This window comes from Tamandua tetradactyla, chromosome 10 (assembly GCF_023851605.1).
Source record: "Tamandua tetradactyla isolate mTamTet1 chromosome 10, mTamTet1.pri, whole genome shotgun sequence".
Lineage (NCBI taxonomy): Eukaryota > Metazoa > Chordata > Mammalia > Pilosa > Myrmecophagidae > Tamandua > Tamandua tetradactyla.
This window is the reverse complement of record NC_135336.1, coordinates 93,063,975-93,089,974: the sequence shown is the minus strand read 5'-3', so window position 1 is coordinate 93,089,974 and position 26,000 is coordinate 93,063,975. Positions and strand designations below refer to the sequence as shown.

Here is a 26,000-nt window from a genome sequence, read left to right as displayed (position 1 = left end):
CTTTGCTGCTGGTGGTCTTGAATTGCTGAGAGGACACCCACAATGTGTAACTAGCAACCAAGAGGGCTTCCTGTTTGCTGCTCCAGCTACTTCTCTACACTGCTCTGTGTCATGGATCAGCAGAGATTACTCTGGTCCTGGCTGTGTTTGGTCAGTAGACAGTATTGGGGACTGAATCATGCCCCTTACAAAAGTCATGTTCAGATCCTAATCTGCACTCCTGTGGGTGTGAGTCCAGTTGTACATAAGACTTGTGAAGTTGTTACTGTTAGTTCAGATGTGGACTCGGTGGTGAACAGGATCTTCAAAGATCCTATCGTGGATGAGCCCAAACTGTACCAGAGTGGGCCTTGATCCGTATGACTGGATATTTATAAGGAGGGGCGCTCTAGATACACAGATGACTGAGCACAACAAGTAGAAGCCTGAGGGAGAAGCCAGGTGATGGAGACAGAGAGGTGAGCCAAAGAGCCAAGCAAGTGCCAGAACACCAATCTGGAAAAAAGCAAGCTCTGCCAGTACCTTGATTTTTGGACTTCTAGTCTGCAAAACCATGAGACAATACCTTCTCATTACCTAAGCCAAACCATTGTGTGGTATCTGTCATAGCAGGCCTGGCAAACTCAGACAGTGTGGTGACCAACTTTTCAGAGAGGCTACCTGGAACACAGTCATAGCCCATCAAACAAAAAACAAAGAATATAATAGCATAATATATAATAAATATTCATACATATATGTGTAGTACTTTAATATGAAAATAGGTAACTTATTAAAAATTATATATTATTCTATATTACTTTTCTAGTATGTAAGTGTTATTATTGAAACAAAGCAACAATAGGACTAACTAATAGTGACAATTAGCTATCACTAACAGCATGACTAACTAAAAAATAATACATTTTATAAAATATAACAATATTTTAATGTTTCTGTCTGCATGTACAGCAACTTATTTTAACTCTTTAGGATATTTAAATTCTGTAGGTTATATAATTGTGAATTTTTAAAGATACATAAAAAATGTAAAACTTTTTAAAAGAAGAACAGAAGCACAATGGAATAATTAAGCAGACATAGCCTATATTTAATTAAAAAATAGCAGTATTGTCTTTCTTTCTGTCCTCTGATACAGTATGATATTTTTGCTCTTTCTGTTTCTTTCTCCAATAAAACTTCTCTGAACTGTCTGTTGACTTTAGACCATCCTTTTCTAAATTATATTTTACTGGTAAAGCTCAATACAGTCAAATGTAAAGCTTACTCTGACTTGCAGCTCTGCTCTTATCAAGCCCACAGTACATGGACTCCTATGGTCAATCCAAGATGATGACATGGAGCTGAATAGTCTCTCAATGAAAGTGTTTGAACATGGAATAGGATAATTTTACTTACTAGCAACAGCAAGTTTTTAGACTTGTGGAAATTAGTTTCCAGCTCTCCAAAAATGTCCACCCATTTTGTATATACAGTTTAAGAGATTGGCTGCTTATTAGGTCTTTGGATACATAAATTCATCATTCAGGCTATCCATGTCCAAAATGCACATCATCTCTTTTTTTTTCGCATGTGCAGGCACAGGGAATCGAACCCAGATCTCCAGCATGGCAGGCAAGAACTCTGCCTGTTGAGCCACCGTGACCTGCCCCTAAATATCTGCCATTTTTGTATACTCTAAAGAACAATGGATGCCATCATAGGTTAAACCTCTTTCTCAGGGAAAATGGTCTTAAAGCACAGAGATCATTTGAACTTGTGAAATCTTAAGTTAGATTCCAAATAAGTTACATTTGTAGTAAGGAAATGAAAAAGATTTGTTTAACTTGATTGCCCTTTTCTGGTGATACTTTTGAATTTTAAAGCAGTCTTATTTTTTTTAAAAATCAGTCCTTTTTTGGTTATATGAATTTCTGTTGCAACTTACATGTAACACTGCACACCCCAGGTGAAGTCAGTACATTGTTTTTGAGGGTTTTATGGCCTCTTCAAAGATCATCAAAATGTTTTGGAGAAACAGCATATGAATTTCTGTTTTGTTGTAATCCCTTTCTCCATTCCCATCCTCCATGCATTTCCAGATTAGAGAAGGATATTCTTCTTGTCTCAAACTCTGAAAATATGATTTTTTTTAGAAAACTAGCAGGCCAACATTTTAACATCTTATGACAGCAAGAATAATAGTCAAGTTGTAAGCATGTGGTGTCTCAGGGGGGTGATTTCCTTCCATTTCTATGAAGTCAAAAGTCTCATTAAGCCTGCCATGCTGGAGACCTGGGTTCGATTCCCGGTGCCTGCCTATGCAAAAAAAAAAGTCTCATTAAGTAAATAGAGGCTTAAAATTGCATTACTGTGAAACTCACCTTCCAACTCTAAGCTTTGGAGTTTTGCATTAGGATGTAACCATTAAGAGCTTGGAAAACTGCACATTTCTTTTCTATACAAGCCAGAATTACTATTTCTTCATAACTTATTATTCAGCTTAGCAATTGCTTTTGGTTTGATGGATTGATAACACGGTATAATATATTTAAGCAATTTAAAACTATTAATTTCTACACACTTTAAAAAATCATCTACTAGGTGAAGCATACAATAAAACTACCTGTGAAATTGGGGAAGTGTAGGTCCCTTTAAGAAAAAAGGATTAATAATCATTGATTACGTCTATGACAAAAGTGCTTATTTTAGTTTGCTTAGATAATGTTGCAGTTAGTGAAAATGATAAGTGTAAACACTTTGTGAATGCATTGGATTCAAGACAATAAATATTTTACAAAAAAAAAATCTCATTATGTGCTTCTGCACATTTGGAGAAAACTGAAAGTTGACCTAAAACTTTCATTATGAAATGTCAATATCCTAGGGAAGCAAATCATACCCCCTGTAAGTGATGTTGTGTACAAGATATGCAGAATATTAAGCAGATTAAGATTCTTTGATAAGAAGTCTACAGACTGAATGGAATTTTTCAAAACTTACACTTGTGCTGTCTGCTGAATTGCTGATAGATGAGAAAGCTTGCTTCATGTTCAGACAAGGTATCAACAATCTTGTGGTCTATGTTTTCTGAAATTTCATTAAAATATTCATAAAAATCAAGAGGATGATTTGAAACTCCTTCTTTCCTCTTTTTTTTTTTTTTCCAAAACAAAGTGCTTAAGAGCCAGGGATAACATTTTTTGTTGCTGTGATTCAATGCATTGCTTGATAGACTTGTAAAAGCATGATGATCATTAAGATGTGAAAAAAATCAGTTCTCCACTGTAAGGGGGCAACACACCTATTCTCCAATTTTCCCCTTTTGTTCACCCATAGGAAATTTTGACTGCAACCTTTTAATTGGGAAATGTAACTTTACTCAGTTTCCTAGAGCAGTGGAAGGAACAGTTTGATAATATGTGTTCTTTTGTGCAGTATGCCTGAGCAAATGCAGGAGTTGCTATTTCCAAATGAACATTGTAAAATATAATCTCTGTATGTGCTTTTACCTTCCCTTCATTCCACCATCTCCAATCCCAAATTCTTTTCTGATTGTGCATTCTGGTCTGTTTTGGTTATTTACCTCCCTAATCTAGTCACGTATATCCCACATCTGTCATTAAAACAGCGAGTCAGGAGCCTTCCTTGTCAGTATGTCGGGCCATGCTGGCATTTATTTTATCCTTCTATTTTTTATTATCTAAACTTTTAGAAACAGAGCCTCAGTATTCACAATGTTATAATTTGAACTAGCACGTTCTCGATTCCAAGCACAACAGGTAATCAACAGGCACTGTCAAAGGACTATTAACACTTACAATTCCCGTGCACTTATATTGCATACTGAGGACACATAACCGGGAGTAAAACAACAATGGATGGTGCATTATGATGAACCACGAATTATGCTTGCTCTCATCAGCAGGCAGGGGGCAAACTGGGACAACAGCTATGGAAGGCAGATAGTCTAAGCTAAATTCATTTACACTAAAAACAACAGTAACAACAACAAAAGAACTGTTGCTTGCCCATTGTCTTCGAGGAGATTCTCTCAGTGTCTTCTCTTCTATATAACATCCAGGTTCATTTACTGGGACTCACCTACAGTAGACCCCCTCTGTATAGGATGACAAGGCATAGTTCTCATGGCACCACCCCTACAATAAGAATTTTGGCAAAGGGAAGTTTGTCCCATTGTTATTGCCTGGAATTAAAATAATAGTTAATTTGCTTTGCTCCAGAAACAGATGATGACATTCATGGTAATGTTAATAAAAATTAATATTGAAAATTTAACAGTGAAAATAGCAAACATCTTTTTGTGGAAATGATATTAAAACATATTACAATTAAGCGGTCTTTTTTTCTTTTATTTTTTTTAACATGGGCAGGCACCGGGAATCAAACCCAGGTCCTCGGGCATGGCAGACAAGCACTCTTACCTGCTGAGCCACCATGGCCCACCCTAAGTAGTCTTTTTAATTTAACATATTGAGATATTATGAACTCTTTTAAAAGAAAATAGAACATTTTTCCAAAAGGCTCAAATATAGTCAATTTTTAAAAAGGCAGAAAAATAAATTACATAGTAGAAAGTGTCATATTTTGAAAATAAAACAAATTTAAAAAAAAGAAAAGAAATGCGTTGCTTTCAGACTCTGTCTTTTAGGCTGCCATATGGTTCTGTACTTTCCCCCACCTTCCACACCAATTGTCACATTGGTTTCCTAGGGCTCAGGACTTAACAGTGCAAAAACCAGGACAGTTTGGGGCAATCTGGGACAGCTGGTCACCCTATTAATGGGGAGCAACAATAGCTTGGAAGGCAAGAGGAGACTAGAACTGGAGCATCTACTCCCCTGGCTCCCTCCCTACAGTGCTGCTATAGGCTGGCTGCATCCCTTGACTGAGGCACACAGCTCCTGCCCGGTGGCCTTCTCCCTGTCCTGGGCTTCCAGGAACCACACCCTCCCTCTCCACCTCAGGCCCAGAAGTGGCAATAGAGTCCCTGATCTGATCAGCCTCAGGGTACCACACTATCCTTGATGGTTTCTTTACACCCAGCCACTTTTCACTTACTATTTGTAAATCATTATTTTATTTAAATTCCCTCGAATTACTCAATTTAAGTGGACTCTATGTTTCTCACTAGACCTCTGACTGTATGGTAATGAGTTCTAGAACAGCCTCAGGAAACAGACCATCAGAATGGAATATGAAGACCGGGTTCATCCCAGTGTTTTCTGGAGTTGGCTCCTATCGCTCACAAGGACATTTGTGTGCATGCATCTCTTTCAGTGACATTTTGTTGGTGGCTTGAAATAAACTATGGTGGGAATATTTACACCATGGAAATTGGCAAACACTACAAATTATGGCTCTTTTTCTTTCCTTTTTTTCTACCTTCCTTTCTCTCTTTCCTTCCTTCCTCCTTTCCTTCCTCCTTTCCTTCCTCCTTTCCTTCCTTCCTTCCTTTCTTCCTTCCTTCCTTCCTTCCTTCCTTCCTTCCTTCCTTCCTTCTTTAAGCAGTTTCTCAGCATTTACCAACACATCACTAGTTGCTCATCTATTTGAGTTGTGCAAGATACCTGTCTTACCTTGGGAGAAATACATACAGGTGATCCATAGCATACTGGGACATCATAATCACTCATTTATGACTAGTGGTGCCATGGAATAGAGTGCACATTGGTCAGAGATTTGGGTGTATAGCAATCACAAAATTTGGGGAATCTGTTGGCTTCTTCTGACGGTCTTACAGAGTATAGTAGGGAAATGACCAACTGAGAAGATGAGTGGAAAATCAGAAAGCATTCTTGGAGTTTTTGAAGAAGTGTAATCACAGGGAGATATGACCTACCTTGTGTAATTACAGGGAGATATGACCTACCTTGTGTAATCACAGGGAGATATGACCTACCTTGTGTAATCACAGGGAGAGATGACTGAAGCCCAAGCTCAGACCCTGATGGTAAAGGTTGCAGAGTTGTGCCACCAAATAAGTGAGCATCCCCATCAGGTCTCTTCTGCTAAAATAAGGACACTGGTGGGGAAAGAGCAAGATCCTGAGACATAAAATAGGGACATTAGGCCGAGAACTTTGAAACCCTCAGTTCTTCTGAATCTCTCCTTCCCCACCCCATCTGTAGGATAGCCTTCCCATCCTAAAAGCCTTTCACTGAAGGTCAGTTACCACATTTGCTGATGCCAGTTCTCCTCAAGATCCACCACCTCCAACCCTTCATTACCTCCATACCATAATAATTGGATTCCAATACAGTACAACAGGGGGAATAAAAAACCCGCTCTGGGGGGTTCCTCCTAAATGAAAGACTAACAGGGCTCCATCTATCACAATCAGTAGGCATCTGAGGAACATGTATGGAAGTTGATTCCAAGGGTGTTAACCAAGCAGGAAAAAATATAAGACTCAATTTGGCCAAATTTGTAGGCATAGATGCACTCACCCAGATTCAGGTTTTAGCACATGTTTTGAGCATCTGAAAATGGACTTAAGAGTCTGTTAAGTTGGTTAATGAGGCTAATCAGAGTCTAGATTCAATGACAGCCTATAGTCTGTGAGGTCAAAGGTCAACATGCCAGAAATTCCATGAAATACTCTAGAGATAGGAGTCTAAAGGCTCATGAAAATGAGAGCGTTGCAATTGGTTTATTATACTCAGCTGCCAAAATCTATACCCTCTAAAAGGCCCCAGAAAACACTTTCTTAACTAAGAAATTTATTGATGAGGGAGACCCTCCACAGAGTGCCAATGTATATGTGCTCTGTACGCTGGAAATAATGGTAGGGGATGCTATCATATAATTGGATTCCATGATTTCAGTGGAAATAGTAGAATTTCAGAGTGGTAGAGGCCAGAGAGTTACTCTGTCTTTTGGTTGTTTAGAGAAATTTTAGGTTTACAGAAAAATCATGCAGAAAATACAGAGTTCCCATATCTTCCCCTCACACACAGTATTCCCTGTTATTAACACCTTGCATTAGTGTGGTAGCTTTGTTACAATCGACTAAACAATATCATTATAATTATGTTAACTATAGTCATAGTTTACATTAGCAGTCACTGTTTGTGTTGAACAGTGCTATGGTTTTGTTTGTTTTTAAATATTTTTATTGATAAACAACATACAAGCACAAACATTCTTAAAATACAAACATTCCATACCTGGTGTACAATTAATAGCTCACAATATCATCATATATTTGTATATTCATCACCATGATCATTTTTTAGAACATTTGCATCTCTCCAGGAAAAGAAATAAAAAGAAAAAAGAAAAAATTCATATATACCGTACCCTTTACCCCTCCCTCTCATTGACCACTAATATTCCCATCTACCCAGTATATTTTAACCCTTGTTCCCTTATTATTTATTTTTTAATCCATATTTTTTTTTACTCATTTGTTCATACTCTAGATAAAGGGAGCATTGGACACAAGGTTTTCACAATCACACAATCACATTGTAAATGTTATATCTTCATACAATTATGTTCAAGAAACAAGGCTACTGGAACACAGGTCTACAGTTTCAGGTACATCCCTTTAGCCACACAAGTACACTTTAAATCAAAAAGGGATATCTATATAATGCATAAGAATAACCTCCAGGTTAACCTCTCAACTCTGTTTGAAATCTCTCAGTCATTGACACTTATTTTTCCTCATTTCACTCTTCCCCCCTTTTGGTCAGAAGGTTTTCTCAATCCTCTGATGCCAGGTCCTGGCTCATCCCCGTATTTCTGTCCCACATTGCCAGGGAGATTTACACCCCTGGGAGTCATGTCCCATGTTGGGGGGAGGGGGAGGTAGGGCAGTGAGGTCACTTGCCATGTCAGCTTAGAAGGAGAGGCTACATCTGAGTAACAAATGAGGTTCTCTGGAGGTGACTCTTTGGCCTAATTTTTTTAAATAATTTTTTTATTAATTAAAAAAAATTACAGGAAAGAAACACAAATATTAATAATGTGTGATCATTCCATTCTACATATATAATCAGTAATTCACAGTATCATCACATAGTTGCATATTCATCATCATGATCATTTCTTAGAACATTTGCATCAATTCAGAAAAAGAAATAAAAAGACAACAGAAAAATAAAACAAAAACAGAAAAAAAACCATACACACCATACCCCTTACTCCTCCCTTTCACTGATCACTAGCATTTCAAACTAAATTTATTTTAACATTTGTTCCCCTTATTATTTATTTTTATTCCATATGTTCTACTCATCTGTTGACAAGGTAGATAAAAGGAGCATAAGACACAAGGTTTTCACAATCACACAGTCACATTGTGAAAGCTACACCATTATACAATCATCATCAAGAAACATGGCTAATGGAACACAGCTCTACATTTTCAGGCAGTTCCCTCCAGCCTCTCCATTTCCCCTTGGATAACAAGGTAATATCTACTTAATGTGTAAGAATAATCTCCAGGATAACCTCTTGACTCTGTTTGGAATCTCTCAGCCTTTGACACTTTGTCCCATTTTACTCTTTTCCCCTCTTGGTCAAGAGGATTTTCTCAGTCCCTTGATGCTGGGTCTCAGCTCATTCTAGGGTTTTTCTCAATCCGTTGATGCTGAATCCCACCTCATTCTCGGATTTCTGTCCCACATTACCAGGAAGGTCCACACCATGGGAGTCATGTCCCACGTAGACAGGGGGAGGGTGGTGAGTTTGCTTGTCATGTTGACTGGAGAGAGAGGCCACATCTGAGCAACAAAAGTAGTTCTCTTGGGGGTGACTCTTAGGCCTAATTTTAAGTAGGCTTGACCGATCCTGTGTGGGATTAAGTTTCATATGAACAAACCCCAAGACTGGGGGCTCAGCCTATAGCTTTGGTTGTCCACACTGCTTGTGAAGATATCAAGAATTCAACTTGGGGAGGTTGAATTTTCCCCCGTTCTCACCATCCCCCAAAAGGGACTTTGCAAATACTTTTCTGTTCACTGATCAAATCACTCTGGGACTCATCAGGACATCACTCTGGACAAACCAACAAAATCTCATGTCCTACTCAAGGTTCCATGTACTTATGTTGTTCGACCAAGCTATCTACACAAGTTATATTCGGAAATGCACTAGTCAAAATATAAATTTTGTACCAAATAAGCATTTTTTGCTTTAGTCTCATACATAAGTTGAAATTTTAAAATATTGATTACCCTCTATTTTCAGCCCCTGTAGTAATGACATTCCTTTGTTCTTCCTCATGCAAAAACATTTTTTAAATTCGTACATTTAGTCACTGTCATTATACACTCTAGGCAATCCTAGATTATACCATCTCAATCTTTATCGCCTATTTTTCTTTCTGATTTCATTTGTGCCCCCAGCCCTCCTCCCTCTATCATTCTCACATTCAGCTTCATTCAGTGTTTTAACATAATTGTATCACAGTTAGGTAGTATTGTGCTGTCCATTTCTGAGTTTTTACATTCAGTCCTGTTGCACAATCTGTATCCCTTCAGCTCCAATTACCCAAATATCTTACCCTATTTCTATCTATCTGTTGGTCTCTGTTACCAACGAAATTCTCCAAGTTTATTCACTAATGTCAGTTCAAATCAGTGAGACCATACAGTATTTGTCCTTTTGTTTCTGGCTAATCTCACTCAGCATAATGTCCTTAAGTTCCATCCATATTGTTACATACTTCATAACTTTATTCTGTCTTACAGCTGCATAATATTCCATCATATGTGTATACCACAGTTTGTTTAGCCACCCGTCTGTTGATGGACATTTTGACTGTTTCCATCTCTTGGTAATTGTAAATAATGCTGCTATAAACATTGGTGTGCAAATGCCTGTTTGTGTCCTTGCCCTCATGTCCTTTGAGTAGAGACATCATATAGATGGGTCCCATTCCCTAATCCATTCTGCCAGTCCATGTCCCCCAGTTGGGAAGCTTAATCCATCAACATCAGTGTTATTACTGCCCGGGCAGTACCCTCCTCTACCACTTAGCCTTTTGGCTTTTATATGTCCTTCTAATTTTCCTTCTTTTTACCTTTACTCATGGTCTTCCTTTCTACACTCTTCTCCACACCTCTCTCTTCTGCCTTCGTATCTGTCTCTAGTGCTCCCTTTAATATTTCTTGCAGAGCTGGTCTCTTGGTCACGAATTCTCTCAGTGATTTTTTGTCTGAAAATGTTTTAATTTCTCCCTCATTTTTGAAGGGCAATTTTGCTGGGTATAGGATTCTTGGTTGGCAGTTTTTCTCTTTTAGTAATTTAAATATATCATCCCACTGCCTTCTTGCCTCCATGGTTTCTGTTGAGAAATCTATGCATAGTCTTATTGGGCTTCCCTTGTATGTGATGGATTGCTTTTCTCTTGCTGCTTTCAAGATTCTCTCTTTCTCTTTGACCTCTGACATTCTGATTAGTAAATGTCTTGGAGTACGTCTATTTGGATCTATTCTCTTTGGGGTACGCTGCACTTCTTGGATCTGTAATTTTAAGCCCTTCATAAGAGTTGGGAAATTTTCAGTGATAATTATCTCCACTAGTTTTTCTCCTCCTTTTCCCTTCTCTTCTTCTTCTGAGACACCGACAACATGTATATTCATGTGCTTCATATTGTCCTTCAATTCCCTGAGTCCCTGCTCATATTTTTCCATTTTTTCCCTATATTTTATTTTCTTGTTGGATTTCAGATGTTCCATCTTCCAATTCACTGATCCTATGTTCTGCCTCTTGAAATCTACCATTGTAGGTTTCCATTGTTTTTTTCATCTCTTCTACTGTGCCTTTCATTCCCATAAGTTCTGTGATTTGTTTTTTCGGACTTTTGATTTCTTCTTATTGTTCATTCCTTGCCTTTTTTATATCCTCCCTCAATTCTTTGATTTGGTTTTTGATGAGGTTTTCCATGTCTGTTCGTATATTCTGAATTAAATGTTTCAGCTCCTGTATGTCATTTGAATTGTTGGTTTGTTCCTTTGACTGGGCCATATCTTCAATTTTCCTAGTGTGATTTGTTATTTTTTGCTGGTGTCTAGGCATTTAATTACTTTAATTAGTTTGTTCTGGAGATAGATTTCACTTCTTTTACCTAGGGTTTTCTTGCTGGATGAATTTGTTGTCTCTCTGTTCTTTGACATTCAGTTCAGCTTTTTCTGGACCTCTAGCTTAGGTTTTGTTTAACAGAGGATAATTTTTCAGTTCTTGTTTCTTGCCCTGCTTGTATGGTGCCTCTTTTCCTCCCACCCTGAGGAGGGTCTACTTAGGTATTATAGACCCCAGCTGGATTTTCCCAGACCAAACTGGCCTCCTATCAGGAGCAAAGAGTCACCTGCGTCGGTTTTCCCTGAAGGTGAGACCCAGCAGGTTGACAGACTTTCCTGTGAAGTCTCTGGACTCTGTTTTTCTTATCCTGCCCAGTATGTGGTGCTTGTCTGCCTGCAGGTCCCAGCAGCATAAGATGATGCGGTACCTTTAACTTTGGCTGGGGGCATGGTGGAGACAGAGGAGAGGTTGTAGGCAGGTTTTAATGGCTTCAAATTGCCAAGCCCTGGTGTCTGAATTCCTTGAGAGAGGGATTCCACCTGAGTTGGGCTTCACCCCTACCCTGGGGAAGGCACAGGTTCCAGACAAGCCCTCAAAACGAGTTTGTTTCTGCCTATGCCTGGGGCAGTTGCAGCCTGAGGAGCCCTGCCACTGTATCCAAAGGCAGTCAAGCCTTTGTAGAAACACAGCCACAAAAACCTCTGTTTCCTTCTTTTTTTTCCCTTTTCCATCAGCCCTGCCCCCTTGGTGCGGGGCAAAAATGAGTGGACTCTGCTTTGACCTGGTTCACCTGAGCTGGAGGCCTATTTTTAGTAGTCAGAATTTGTTAATTAATTCCACAATTGTTGTTTGGTTGGGCTCAGCCCCTGCTGCTGGTAAAGTCTCTTTCCTTTCCCCTCTGGGAAGCAGCCATAGGAGAGGGGCGCCATCCGCCACGGCTTGGGGAACTCACGGTTCTGGGGGGGCTCACCGCCAGTCCAGCTGGTCCAGACTGTGGTACGCTGTGTGTCTTGTCACTGACGTGGCCCCAGGAGCTGTTCTGTATCATTTCTGGTTACTTACTAGTTGTTCTGGAGGATGAACTAAAATGCGCACATTGCTAAGTCCCCATCTTGGCCCAGAAGTCCCTCCGGCCTAATTTTTAAGAAAACAGTTTTATTGTACAATGTAACATATATTCAAAGCAAAGAAAGAAAAAAACAGTAATTTTCATAGCACTCTTCAACAAGTAGTTACAGCGCCAATCCCAAGAGTTTGTCATAGGCTAACTAACATATCATTCTCTCTGATTTTTCCATCTAGTTCCTTCAGAATATAGAAGACTAGAAGAAATAAATATTTTTTATCACCATAATGACTCTTTTTTGTGAAAAATAATATATATACAGAAAAAGCAATAAATTTCAAAGCACAACACAACAATTAGTTGTAGAACAGATTTCAGAGTTTAGTATTGGTTACAATTCCATAATTTTAGGTTTTTACTTGTAGCTGCTCTAAGATACTTGAGACTAAAAGAAATATCAATTTAATGATTCAGCACTCACATTCATTTGTTAAACCCTAGCTTCTCTGTATAACTCCACCATCACCTTTGATCTTTCTATCCCACTCTTTAGGGATATTTGAGCTATGGCCACTCTAACTTTTTCATGTTCGAAGACGGAGTAGGAACTTGTTGATGTTCTAGAGAGGCTGGGCGCCTAGGTTTGTGCACTTACCTGGTCCAGGGTCCCCTCCGGAGGTTACAGGTTTCTGGAAAGTTTCCGTAGTGCATGGAACCTTTGTAAAATCTTATATATTGCCTTATAGGTGTTCTTTAGGATTGGTTGGAATGGTTTTGGTTGGGGTTTGGCAAGTTATGATAGGTAGCAGTGTCTAACTGAAGCTTGCATAAGACTGACCTCCAGAGTAGCCTCTTGACTCTATTTGTTATACTTCTTTTCCCCCTTTTGGTAGGGTGGAATTGTTAGGATCCCAGGGTACCAGGGCCCCTGGCTCATTCGTGGGAGTCATCTCCACATGTTAGGCCTAATTTTAAGTAGGCTTAGCTTATTCTTTGAAGAAATAAGTTTCATAGGGGTGAACCCCAAAATCGGGGCTCAGCCTATTAATTTGGTTGTCCCCACTACTTGTGAGTGTATCAGAAATTCTCCAAATGGGGACGTTGACTTTTTCCTCCTTTCTCCCCATTCCCCTAAGAGTACCCTGCAAATGCTTCTTTGCTCACTGTCCAAATCACTCTGGGATTTATCGGGGCATCATGCTAACCTGGACAAACCAGCAAAATCTCATGCCCTTTTCACCATTCTCTGTACTTATGGTGTTCAACTAAACTGACCATGCAAGTTAAGTTAAGAAATGCACTACCCAAATATAAATTTTGCACCAAATAAACATCTCTCCCTTTAGTCTTACATAGAAGTTGAAATTGTAAAATATGGACGATATAATCCTTTATCCAGTTTCTGATATGCCTTAGTCCTGTCTAGATCAGCATCATTCATCTGTCTACTCAATGTCTGATCACTTTTTCAACTTTTTGAGCAGTTCCTGGATGGGGTACTGCTGACTTCCATAGCTTCAGAGCTCTAACTCTGTGTCTCAGATGTCACATAAATACCTGAAGTTTCTGGGAAGACCAGGTTATGTACAAACAGCTCAGTATCTCAGAATTTAGTATTAACAGTTACACCTCCTGAATATATGTGGCTACTATAAGAGAGTTCTATGGTTTTTTTTTTTTTTTTAAAATTATTCCAGATAGTGACTCTTGACTTTACAGACAAGATGTATGCAATTATCATAGCTTATGGGAGCAGAGTGATAATTTCAGTGTTTTTGACTGCAAAGAAATTAGCTGATAGCTCTTTTACAGCACAGACATTAAGTCCAGAGTGGTGATTATTATTTCTGGATTATGAGAGGCTGTTTTATATATATAACCTGATATTTAGAGATAAGAATGAAACCGAACAGGATGAAGTGAAAGTAATTCAGAACATAGGGGTAAGGAAGGCAGTGTCTATATTTTAGAACCACACATACTCTTTGAGACCAATGGAAGAAATGTTTATTTGGTCTGGAACTGAAATTTTCTGTAGTACATAATCTAATTCAATACCTGTTTGTGTGGTCCATTTGAACAATTGAAACACAGGGAGAACAGAATAAGAAAGAGATCCTTTAATCCTGTATCAATTATTGCATTGCCTGAATAGATCCTAGAGTATATTAAGCAAATAAGCAAAAAATATGGGCAAAAGTATCCATGCTGAGGGATGGGAGAAAGAATATGGAACTACTAAACCTTACCATCAGGGAATTCCCTGATACTGTGTCAAACTCTAGGGACACTCAAATCTATAGGCCATGTCCTCAATCATGAAGCTTACTCTTGTGAAGTTTATGTAGATAGCAGAGAAGCTTAGACTACCTATAGGCATGCCTAAGAGTTACTTCCAGAGGATGTCTTTTGTTGCTTAGATATGGCCTCAGTCTCTCTAAACCCAACTCTCCAAGTGAAATCATTACCCAGGGATGACTCCCAGGGATGAATCCAGACCTGGAACTGTGGGATCAACAATTACATCCTGACCAAAAGGGGGGAAAGAAGCATACTTAATAAAGTATCAGTGGCAGAGAGAGTTCAAATAGAGTTGAGAAGCTACTCTGGAGGTTGCTCTTACTCAAGCTTCAGGTAGACCTTGCTACCTATCATAACCTGCCAACCCCCAACCAGGACCATTCCAGCCATTCCTAAAAACACCTAAGGCAATATACAAGATTCCACAAGGGTTCCATGCACTAGAGTAACTTTCCAGCCATCTATAACCTCCAGATGGGTCCCTGGTCCAGATAAGTCCTGAAACCCAGCCCAGCCCCTCCAGAACATCAGATAATTTCATCTTCCTACCCCATATTAGTGACAGACCCTTCCAACATCAAAATTTTACAATTGCCATAGCCCAAACACCCCTAAAGAGAGGGATGGAAAGACCAAAGGTGATGGTGGAGTTATACATAGAAGATCGGATTTAGCAAATGAATATGAATGCTGAATCATTACATTGATGTCTCTTTTAGTTTCCAGTATCTTAGAGAAGCTAGAAGTAAAAACCTAAAATTGTGAAATTGTAACCCATGTCAAACTCTGAAATATGTTCTACAACTAACTATGGTATTATGTTTTGAAATTTGTAGCTTTTTGTATATATGTTACTTTTCACAAAAAAAGAAGGAAAAAAAGTCAATTGTGATGATAAAAAAACATTTAAGCCCTCTAGCCTCCTATATTCTGAAGCAGCTAGAATGAAAAATCTGAGAGGATCATATGGTAGCCCATGACAAACTCAGGGATCTGTCCTATAACTACTTGTTGAAGAATGCTTTGAAAATTGTTGCTTTTTTTATTTCATTGCTTTGTATATACATTACACTACACAATAAAAAGAGTTAAACATAAAAAGAAATCAATGAAAGCATTCTGTAAGAATGAACTGGCTTCTACAACTAATTGTGGTGCTGTGTTTTGAAACTTATTGCCTTTTGTGTGTATGTTATTTTTCGTGGAAAAAGAAGGAAAAAATCCAATTATGTTGATAAAAAATATTTAAGCTTTTTAGCCTCTTATATTCTGGAGCAGCTAGAAGGAAAAAAATCTGAGAGGATCATATGGTAGCCCATGACAAACTCAGATCTTTCCTGTAACTACTTGTTAAAGAGTGCTTTGAAAACTACTGCTTTTTAAAAAATTTCTTTGCTCTGTATATATGTTATGCTATACAATAAAAAAAGTTTTTAAAAAATAAAAAAAAGAGAGAGAAAGAAATAAGATGATAGCTAATCAACAGCAAGGAAGGTCCCAAGAAATGAAATGAATGGACATCCTACTAAGGTGTTGTTTGATATCTGATATATAGGTGGAAAAATTCTAGGTTGAGGGGGCAAAAACCTAACTGGAATTTCCATTAGAGGGATTTGTGGCCTCTTAATTAGTTACCAGACCTAAGTCAGTTCACATAAATGGTGGACATAGGCACGGACAATTTGAGGAAAGATTCTGCAATGTAGTGTTAAGGTTATTCTGAAATTTCCTCCAAGTCTTCCCCAGAGAGACATTCCACCATGTGGTTGGGCACTGAGAGAAAAAAATAGACTCTATACTAATGCGGATCTCCAGAGACCTGAAAAGCCACCATGGCCCAGCATTAGAGTGGGGGCTAATGGAGGTCAGGTGAGAGTTGGAGTATTGAGCTGGGTCCATATCACATTGGGTTCAATAATGGGATTCTGCGTTTCTCTCTTACTTCCAGTAAGTACTGAGGGAATAGATAGACCTAATAATTGGCAGTTTCCTCAGTTTGGTGCCCTGACCCATGAAAAGAATCACTGGCACAAAAAGAAAACCAAGAGCCATACCACAGTCCTGATGGAACTGTGCAAGTAAGTGCCACAGCAAAGACTTAAAAGTTGGAGGAGTTATTGCTATGTGGTACCAGTTTGACTACTGTGAAAGCCAAGTGGGATTGTAAACATAATCAGCTTATTTCAGCTGAGACTCTGATGTGGTATCCTCACCAGAGCAGATCAGCACAGTCCCTGGTGTCAGATATGCAGCTTTTGAGACAGCAAATACTTTTCCCTCCACACATACCAAAGAAGATCATCACAAGCAGTTTGCCTTCACATGGCAGGGACAAGAGTATACCTTTAGTATTTTACTTCAGGGCTAGTAACTCTCCCATAGATTGTCAGAGTGGTCCAGAACCTTGATAGCTCACTGGCATCATGTTGGTCCATTATTTTGGACATTATGCTAATTTTACTTGGTGGCCAGAAAGTATCAAGTATTCTAAGAGGTGTAATACACTAGAAGTTTGTTGGAGCATGGAAGGTAAACTCTGCCATAGTTCAATATCTGCCTTGTTTTTAGGGGTTCAACAGTCTGGAAAAGGTCAGAATATCTCCTTCAAAGTGAGAGGCAAGTTGTTGCAGGACCTTGGAGGAGTCACCAAAAGATAAAAAGAAACAACAATTGGTGGATCTCTTTGAACATTTAAACATGCTGCTTCCTCTCATTTTGTGGGTAACCCATAATGCTGTCAGGTTTTAATGGAGCCCCTAACAAAAAGAAAAAATATTCAGCAACAAGTCCAGGTTAGATGTGAACTTGGCTGTCACTTGGGTCTTAAAATCCAGTAGAAGTGTCTTTGACAAACAGATCTTGTAGGAAGTCTTTGGCAAGTCCAAAGAGGAGAATCACAGCTTGGACTACTATGGTTTTTGAGGTAAGATGTGCCACCTTCTGCTGCCAGATGTTCTGTTGAAAAACAGTTAGCTCTTAATTTGCTAATGGGCACTGATAGAAATTAAATGCCTGACCATGGCACACCAAGAGATTAAGCAACCCAAACTGTTTATCACTAAGTGGGTAGTACCTAATCCACTGAACCATGAAACTGAACATCCACAACAGCATTCCATTATAGAAATTAAATGACATATGTAAGCTTGGCCCAGTGGAGCTACAAAAAGCACAAGTAAACTACTTAAACAGATGGTTCAGATTCCCATGATACTTGCTCCTACATCTTGGCCACCTTTCCCACAACCCACACCTTTAGATTCACATGGGGATCCTTGAAACTAGTTAATGGAAGAGGGAAAAATACAGCTTAGGGTGGCTCTGCACAACATGTCATCATGGGCTGGAAGTGGCCGTGGCCGGCAGTTACATTTTACTATACTCAGGGGTAGCCCTGAGAGAAAATTATAAAGGGAAATCCTCAATATTGGGCATTATTTGGGGTTACATCTGATGTCCATTTGCAGCCACCACAAACCTCACCATTCATGAGTTGGGCAGTCTTTGGAAGCACTTTGGTACTCCACAAGCAGCATTTGATGTGGGTCTCCTGTACCACTGCCTCCTACATGGCTCTTTCTTACTCACTTGCCATTACTGAAAGAATCCTCGTTAGTTTCTTTTCCTCCGCTGACTAATATGCTTAAATTCGGAGATTAACACATATGATCTAAGGTCATGGTTTGGATCCGAAAGCTTCGAAGTCAGGAGGTAAGAAAGGCAGGGGTGTGGCACTGCCATCTATATAGATCCAAGCATCAGTCAAGATCATAGTAATCCTTGATCTGTGGCTAATGGATTGGTCAGCTTGTCAGTGGCTGAAAAGAACAAGACCGGAAAACAGATGAAAAAAGAGGCCTGGGATTATGCAGATGGATCTTCTAGAATAGGAACAGAGTATGAAGATATTCATGCCTCTTTCAGTATAGGACATTCACTGCAGAGGAGGTTCTCAAAAACCAGGTAGTTACGGTTGTATATGAGCTCACTGAACAAGCAATACACTATCAGTTCACTAGAATACTCCTTACTGGGGTACCAAATAAACCTGGATATTGGAAACCTGCTGCAACCCAATAGAAAAAAGATCACCAAGCCCTCACATTCTTCAGGATTGAAGGTTTTTAATTATCCCTTTTGGTAAAAGAAAGCTCAATGTGCAGGTTTGAAGCTATTATGTACCCTAGAAAAGCCATGTCCTTAAATCCTCATTCAATATTGCTGGGTGGGACCTTTATTATTGTTTCCATGGAGATGTGACCCACCCAATTGTGAGCAGTAACTTTTGATTAGATGGTTTCCATGAAGATGTGTCTCCACCCATTCAGGATGGGGTTTGTACTGGAGACCTTCAGAGCCATAAGAACCATGAGAGCCATCAGAAGCGATGGAGTCAACTGAATAGACAGAGCCCCAGAGAAGCCGTTGAAGAGAAAGCTAGCAGATCTCACCATGTGCCAGCTGAGAGAGAAACCCTGAACATCATCGGCCTTCTTGAACCAAGTTTTTCTTTCCCTGAATTCTTTAGGTTGAACATTTTTATAGCTTTGCCTTAATTTGGACATTTTCATGGCCTTGGAACTGTAAACTTGCAACTTAACAAAGTTCTCTTTTTAAAAGCCATTCCATTTCAAGTACATCACATTCCAACAGCTTACAAACTACAACACTCAATCTTCCTGAGGTAGGCATAAGGCAAGAGGGGAACATGGAAGAATGGTGGAATAAGGTAGCTGTGATTACTGACTTATATTTGACCAGTCATAGTCAGGAATGTAGACTATAAATTAACCATCCCCTTTCTTCTTCTGCTTCATTACCTTATAGGAAGAACACTGACAGCAGCTTAATTTTTAGGTTTTAGGATATCACACACACACACACATACACACACACACACACACACACACACAGTGGTCCAGTAATTGATGTGGCTTCATCTGATCCCATGTTGGGAACACACATTTTTCAACTGGATAAAAGACAAAAGTGAAAATAGGGCAAAGGGGGTGGGCTGAACTGTGCTGGACATCTTCCATTAGCCCACAACCTCCAGTCTGCTCTTCACCCTTCTCTACTTGCTCTCAATCCAGAAGGATGAGCTGTAAGCACTCCATACATGGGCTTCTGTCTCTCTGACTTCTCAATGACTTTTCAGCCAATGAGGACATTGTTGGAGATGAGAGGGAGAGAGAAATGTATGGTCAGACCATTTGTTCTCCTGATCATCCACTGGAGGTTGATGTAGGGTAGCTGGATCTCTCCAGAAATATCACAGAGGTCTCCACCTAGCCCTTTCTGTCTCCAACTCTCCTTATTTCTTGGTCTTGAAAGTAGTAACAGCATCTACCACTCTTCCTGGCTCAGGGTACTTCATGATCCATTGTGGTTACCCTTAAACTTTCCTCAAATAATACCCTCTCAGCGCAGTATCTGTTATTTGTTCATACAATGAGTGATGTAAGGCTATCTGTGCCATTTAACCCTCTGAGGATTTCTCTAATCATAAGATTATCAGACTTATGGAATGAGAAGGACTGTAGAATTAGAGCAGGCCCCTTTTACACAGGAGCCTGTAGCAGTGAAGTGATAAACCCAAGATATTTAGCCAAGCAAAGGCAGGGCAAAGGTCCAGCCAGACCCAGGTCTCTTGGCCCTGTGCTGTATCAGCTACACTGCCCTTCCTTCCATCTGCTTCTGTCTTTGTGAATGAACCACAATCTAGTACTAGAGGTAAGGAGTTATTTGGCAAATTCTTCTGAGGTTAAGGAATTAACAAAAGAGGTAAAGTCCAATAACAAAATGAAAGATTGGGGAAGGGGGAGGGGCAGAGCTTGCTTTCAAAGGATTTTCAAACCACAGAAGAAATAAAGCTATATAAGCAGAAACCAGAAAATTACATCAGGGATATTCACTGTCTTTGTTGGAAAGTTGATACCCCCAACCCTGATGTCTACCACCTGCACAGGCAGTGCACGTGTCACGTGCATACTCGGTGCATGTGTAATGTGTGTGGGGGTAAGGGGGTAAGCCCTCTCATGTCCAAAGATTCAAAGTGATAGTTTAATAAGAATAATTCTTAACTAGGTATAAAATTGCTAAAAATAAAAAAAAAATAACTGAAAAGATAAAGAGAGATGGAGGTAGTGACTACAAGAAGCAGCTCACACTCTCATGGCTCCTACGAACAAAAGGAAGAGGCTGGAATTTTTTTTAATTTTTATTTTTTATCAATTTTAGATTTTTTTTAAATACCAAAAAATACCAAACAAACACAAACATTCTTAACTTTTGATCATTCCATTCTACATATATAATCTATAATTCACAATATCATCACATAGGTGCATGTTCATCATCATGATAATTTCTTTGAACATTTGCATTTATTCAGAAAAAGAAATAAAAAGACAACAGAAAAAAATTCATGCATACCCTACCCCTTACCCCTCCTTTTCATTAATCACTAGCATTTCAATCTAAATTTATTTTAACGTCTGTTCCCCCATTATTTATTTTTATTCCATATGTTTTACTCGTCTGTTGATAAGATAGATAAAGGGGGCATCAGACACAAGGTTTTCACAATCACACAGTCACATAGTGAAAGCTATATCATTATACAATCATCTTCAAGAAACATGGCTACTGGAACAGAGCTCTACATTTTCAGGCAGTTCTCTCTAACCTCTCCATTACATCTTGACTAACAAGGTGATATCTACTTAATGCGTAAGAATAACCTCCAGGTTAACCTGTTGACTCTGTTTGGAATCTCTCAGCCATTGACACTTTATTTTGTCTCATTTCACTCTTCCCCCTTTTGGTCAAGAGGTTTTCTCAATCCCTTGATGCTGAGTCTCAGCTCATTCTAGTCTCAGCTCATTTCTGTCCCATGTTGCCAGGAAGGTCTACACCCCTGGGAGTCATGTCTCACGTAGAGAGGGGGAGGGTGGTGAGTTTGCTTGTTGTGTTGGCTGGACAGAGAGGCCACATCTGCACAACAAAAGAGGTTCTCTTGGGTGGCTGTTAGGCCTAATTTTAAATAGGCTTGACCTATCCTTTGCGGGGTTAAGTTTCATATGAAGAAACCCCAAGATTGGGGGTTCAGAGGCTGAAATTTTTAAGACCTAAAGTTTAGAGCAAGAACTCAGGTCTTAGAAGAAGGGGCCCTGCTTTACTGGTGCTGGTTCTCGTACAAGGGACCTTATGCCACTGGAATTCAGATTTCTAGGTGTGCCAGCCAGCTGGGACTCCAGCATGGCAGGCAAGACCTCTGCCTGCTGAGCCACCATGGCCCGCCCATCCCCAGCCTCTCTTGAAGTTAAGTGTAGCCACAAGACTAATCTCTCTCTGATGGAAATTAGATACATTTGATGATGTGTGCTACCTCTATTTCTCTATTTCTCATGCTTCTCCACGCCCTCTTCCTCTTCCAGCTGACTGAAATGATGAATATGTTCAAGTCTGCATTCCTGTTGGGTGTGAACCTAATTGTAAATACAATCTCCAAGGATGCTATTACTAAAGATGAGGCCAAGGTGGGCCTTAATCTATAGGACTGGAGTCCTTAGAAGGCAGAGGAAATTCGGACACCATCAGTCAATAGAAGCCAGAAACCAGAAGTCAGAAGAAGCCAGAGAATGAGGCAGATCACTATGGTTCAGAGGGAGATGATGCCAAGGAACCCCAAGGATTGTGGCAACCAGTACCAGAATGCTTCAGACTTGGGGGGAAGCACAGCCTGTAGTGACCTTGATTTTGGACTTCCAGCCTCCAAAACTGTGAGCCAATAAATTCCTGTCGTTTAAGCCAACCAATGTGTGATAATTGTCATAGCAGCCCTGGCCAACTAGAACACTTAATGTACTTTCAGTGGCCTGCATAAAACCGTGACTGGCATGCTCTCCCTGCCCCGAGTGGTGAAAGCAGCATTTGTTATCTTTTTAAAGGTTCACAGAATCCACAAGGAATAATTCACTCTTTCATTTTAATCTATTTGTCCTCCTCACAGACTCATCATTTTTCCACGTTTGAGCATTTATCTTGGTAGTTGATGTCATTCTCTGAGCCTCAGTTTCCTCATCTATAAAATGAGGATAGTCCCTGACCTGCAAGAATGTCCTGAAGATAAAATGATGCATTACTGGATAGAAAAATGATTTGACAGGTTAATGTATGAAATGTCAGATACATGAAAAATGGTTTAATAACCATTACTTCAGTGAGTTCCTGGGTCAAGAAATGATAGTACTTGCACATATTTTGAAAGAAATCAGTTTTTATAGGTATCTGTATAAATGCTATATGTGTGCCCATCAATTTTTCAACCTATACTGGTATATATGTACTAATATATATTAAGATCTCAAAAAATCTAAGCACGGCTGATTGCTTAAATGTGAAATTTAAGTCATAGCACAAGCTCCAAAGAGGGAATCATGATTATTTAAAACATTTCGAATCACTCAATATTTATCTTTAAAAGTTTTTTATTGTGACCCCGATAACCAACTGAAAAAAAATTTAGATAAAAGATAAAGTTTCATGTCTAAGTTTGCCCTCGGATCAGCAGCCATGCTCTCATTAGCATTTGTGTCCATGCTGATTTTTGCTCTCATTTGCACTGTGTAAAAGGCCTCTGATAGCTTCCTTTCCTCCATGTTCAAACAATAGCCTTGGGAACAAAGAAGGAAGTTTGTAGCAGGTGAAAGTTTAGTTTTAATGATGCAGAGACCAAATTGTTTTTAAATGTGAAATATAGAAAAGATTCCACACTCCCTTTAATTTCTCGTTTTTCACAATTATCCATTGGAGTCTACCAAATCCCTTACTTTGAATCCCAGAATCTTTGAAAGAAATTCAGAAACTAACCTTTTGCACATACGTAGCTTATTAGTAACAGGAAAATTACTTCTCTCCCTGACTGCAAACTTTTCCTCCCTCCAGAACATAAAATAGAGACATAAACTTATAGGAGTTGGAGGCAGTACCAGTGGCATTCATGTTTTCTTAGTGAAAGAAAATCTTGCTAGAGAGGGTAAAAAAAATATGACTGGTCATTTGTGTCTACATGTAGCAAAGGAGCTATTCGTTACTGCTGAGATGCTCAGATCAGAACACCCACAGCTGTTGCAAGCATTTTCCATGCCCTGAACTCATTGATTTAGGTTCCTTAATTGGTATATAAAAAGTCACCTTTACAAGACTTATGGTCACCTTTCCCTGAAATCTTCCTGACAAACGATTTGTGAAAACTTCTGTAAATAAACACCAACTCCTCTCCCAACATTTAGCTATATAGTAAAGGAATAACAACTTTCACACACAAGGTCATTGCAACTCTTTGAGACCTTTTATCCATTAAAATCCAGCAGTAGTATTAAGGATGGAGAAACCAGATGTGGCCAGGAAGGGATGGTAACAGAATGTATTAGTCAGGGTAAGTTACACAAGCTGCCATAATAAACCATCCCCAAACCTTCGTGGCTTGATACAACACAGGTTTATTTCTTCATCATGCCACAGGTTAATTTTGGACTGGGAAACCCTCTTCCAAGGAGTGACTAAGAAACTCAGACTCCTTCCATATCATAGACCCACCATCTTTAACACATGGACCTAAACATAGCTGTGGAACAACAATAGAAAGTAAATGGAAGGTGCAGACACTCAACTGTCTGGGTCTGGTCATGACACACATATCTTCTGCTCCTATGCCATTGCTTAGAACTAATTATTTGCCACACCTAAACATGAGGGCTCTGGGAAATTAGTGAAAACTGTGCTCTAGGAGTGGGATAGGGAGTCTGGGGGAAGCATGATGAAGTGAGTCCTTGGAGAAGAGTCTGAGGGCTGACTCTGGATACCAGAGCACCATGTAACAGCAATGAGTTGCACCCATGCCAATAAAACAGAGACACTTCAATTTACCTCAAGAAGTTCTATTCATTCCCAGGTGTTCTTATGTGACATGATTAGATGTGGATTTGAAGCTGTATTACCTGGAATTCAGCACAATCCAAAGAACTGTCAAATAAAATTAAATTTAAAAATAAAGAGGTTGGCTTGTTTTAGGTGTTTCTTGAGGATGAGGACTTAATTTTACTCATTTTAATATGACCGAAAGCTAGAATGACATTCAATGTTTGCTGAACAGTTGAGTAATGTTGCCAAAATATTTAAATCCCAATATTTGAGAATTTGTATTCCTTCTATACCATCCCTCTGGTACCACTTTCCAATCTTCTATCCTAACTCTCCTCTCAGGTCCAGCCTCATCCATGGGCATTTGGTAGGACTGTAATAAGCGTCATGATTAAATACCTCATCCTATGAATGACCCCTTGCCACCATGACCAATACTCTTAGCCAGATGAAAGTGGATTTATGTATTGATTACCGGCCCATCAAAGGATTTCTTGACCGTACAATGAACTAAACCACCCTCCTAGTTATCCAGGGCTGTGGTGACTTGCCAACTAGTTGGCTTAAACAACAGGAATTAATTGTCTCATGGTTTTGGAGGAGACGTCTAAACTCAAGGTGTCAGTAGATCACGTTTTCTCTGAAGTCTTGACTCCCCTGGTGTGGCCTGATGGTCATCCATCACTCAATCTCTGCCTCTGTCACATGACCTTCTCTCTCCTGGTCTGTCTTTTCCTACTGTGTCCAAGTTTACTTTGCTTATAAGGACACCAGTCATAGCAAATGAAGGCTCACCTTGATTCCGTTCACCCCATCTTATAGTAACATCCTCCTTTGAAGGAAGGATGTTCCCTTAAACATCTTCCTATTTACAAATGGGTTCACATTATGGGACCAGGAATTAGGACTTAAACATGTCTTGGTGGACACATGATTCAGTCACCACCACTCCTATCTTAATAATTAGGCAAACCACGGGCACAGGAAACTGGCTTATCTTGTTCCCAATGGTGTCAAGTTGAATTTCTTTAAATGCATATTTATTGAGCACTCACCAGGTGCTGGGTGCTGTGCCAAGCATTTCAAATTTAGTTATCTAATTTGATCTCCAATAACCTCAAGAAGAAGTGATTTTACAGATGAGAAAACTGAGGCACATAAATGTTAAGTAACTTGCCTGAGGTCATACATCTAAGAAATGGAAGAGGTGGGAGTTTAACCATATAGTGATTAGGTATGATTCTACATGACCAAAAAGAACAGGGTGAAATTCAAGTTTAGTTGGGCCAAGCATGAATTAGGATTCTTACCTAAAAATGGTGGGTCAGGATCTGGCATTCAGTTTTCTGAGAAGTAACTTTTTGTAAGTAAAAGTACATTTTCAACTAAGGAGCCTCTCCAAGGCCATCTGAAGGGATTGTGCTAAATTGGATCCAGACCCAGAGAAGGGATTATATTCACCCACTTGCAATGGGGTTCCAGGGCTGTGCTCCACCCTCATCCCCAAAGACCCTGAGGATGGCACAGAGGAGGGGCCGCAAATTAACCTAGTGTAGCCTGACACTAGAGAGTCCTGTTTATCCTCAGATAAAAGGCCTTGAGTACATGCTTACCAGACCTCCTCTCTGGCTGGGAGGAGCTTCTTAGTAACCTTTCAGGCTAGGATTTCCTT

The 26,000-nt window shown here is 39.5% G+C and overlaps 1 long non-coding RNA gene across 1 annotated transcript in view; it reads left to right on the top strand.

Moving 5' to 3' along the window:
* LOC143648066 (uncharacterized) overlaps positions 1-22,117 on the top strand; it is a 38,697-nt gene extending 16,580 nt beyond the window's left edge. The window contains exon 3 of the long non-coding RNA XR_013158341.1: positions 21,841-22,117. This is a non-coding gene — a long non-coding RNA (uncharacterized LOC143648066). The remainder of the gene's footprint in view (positions 1-21,840) is intronic.
* Positions 22,118-26,000: the final 3,883 nt, after the last annotated feature.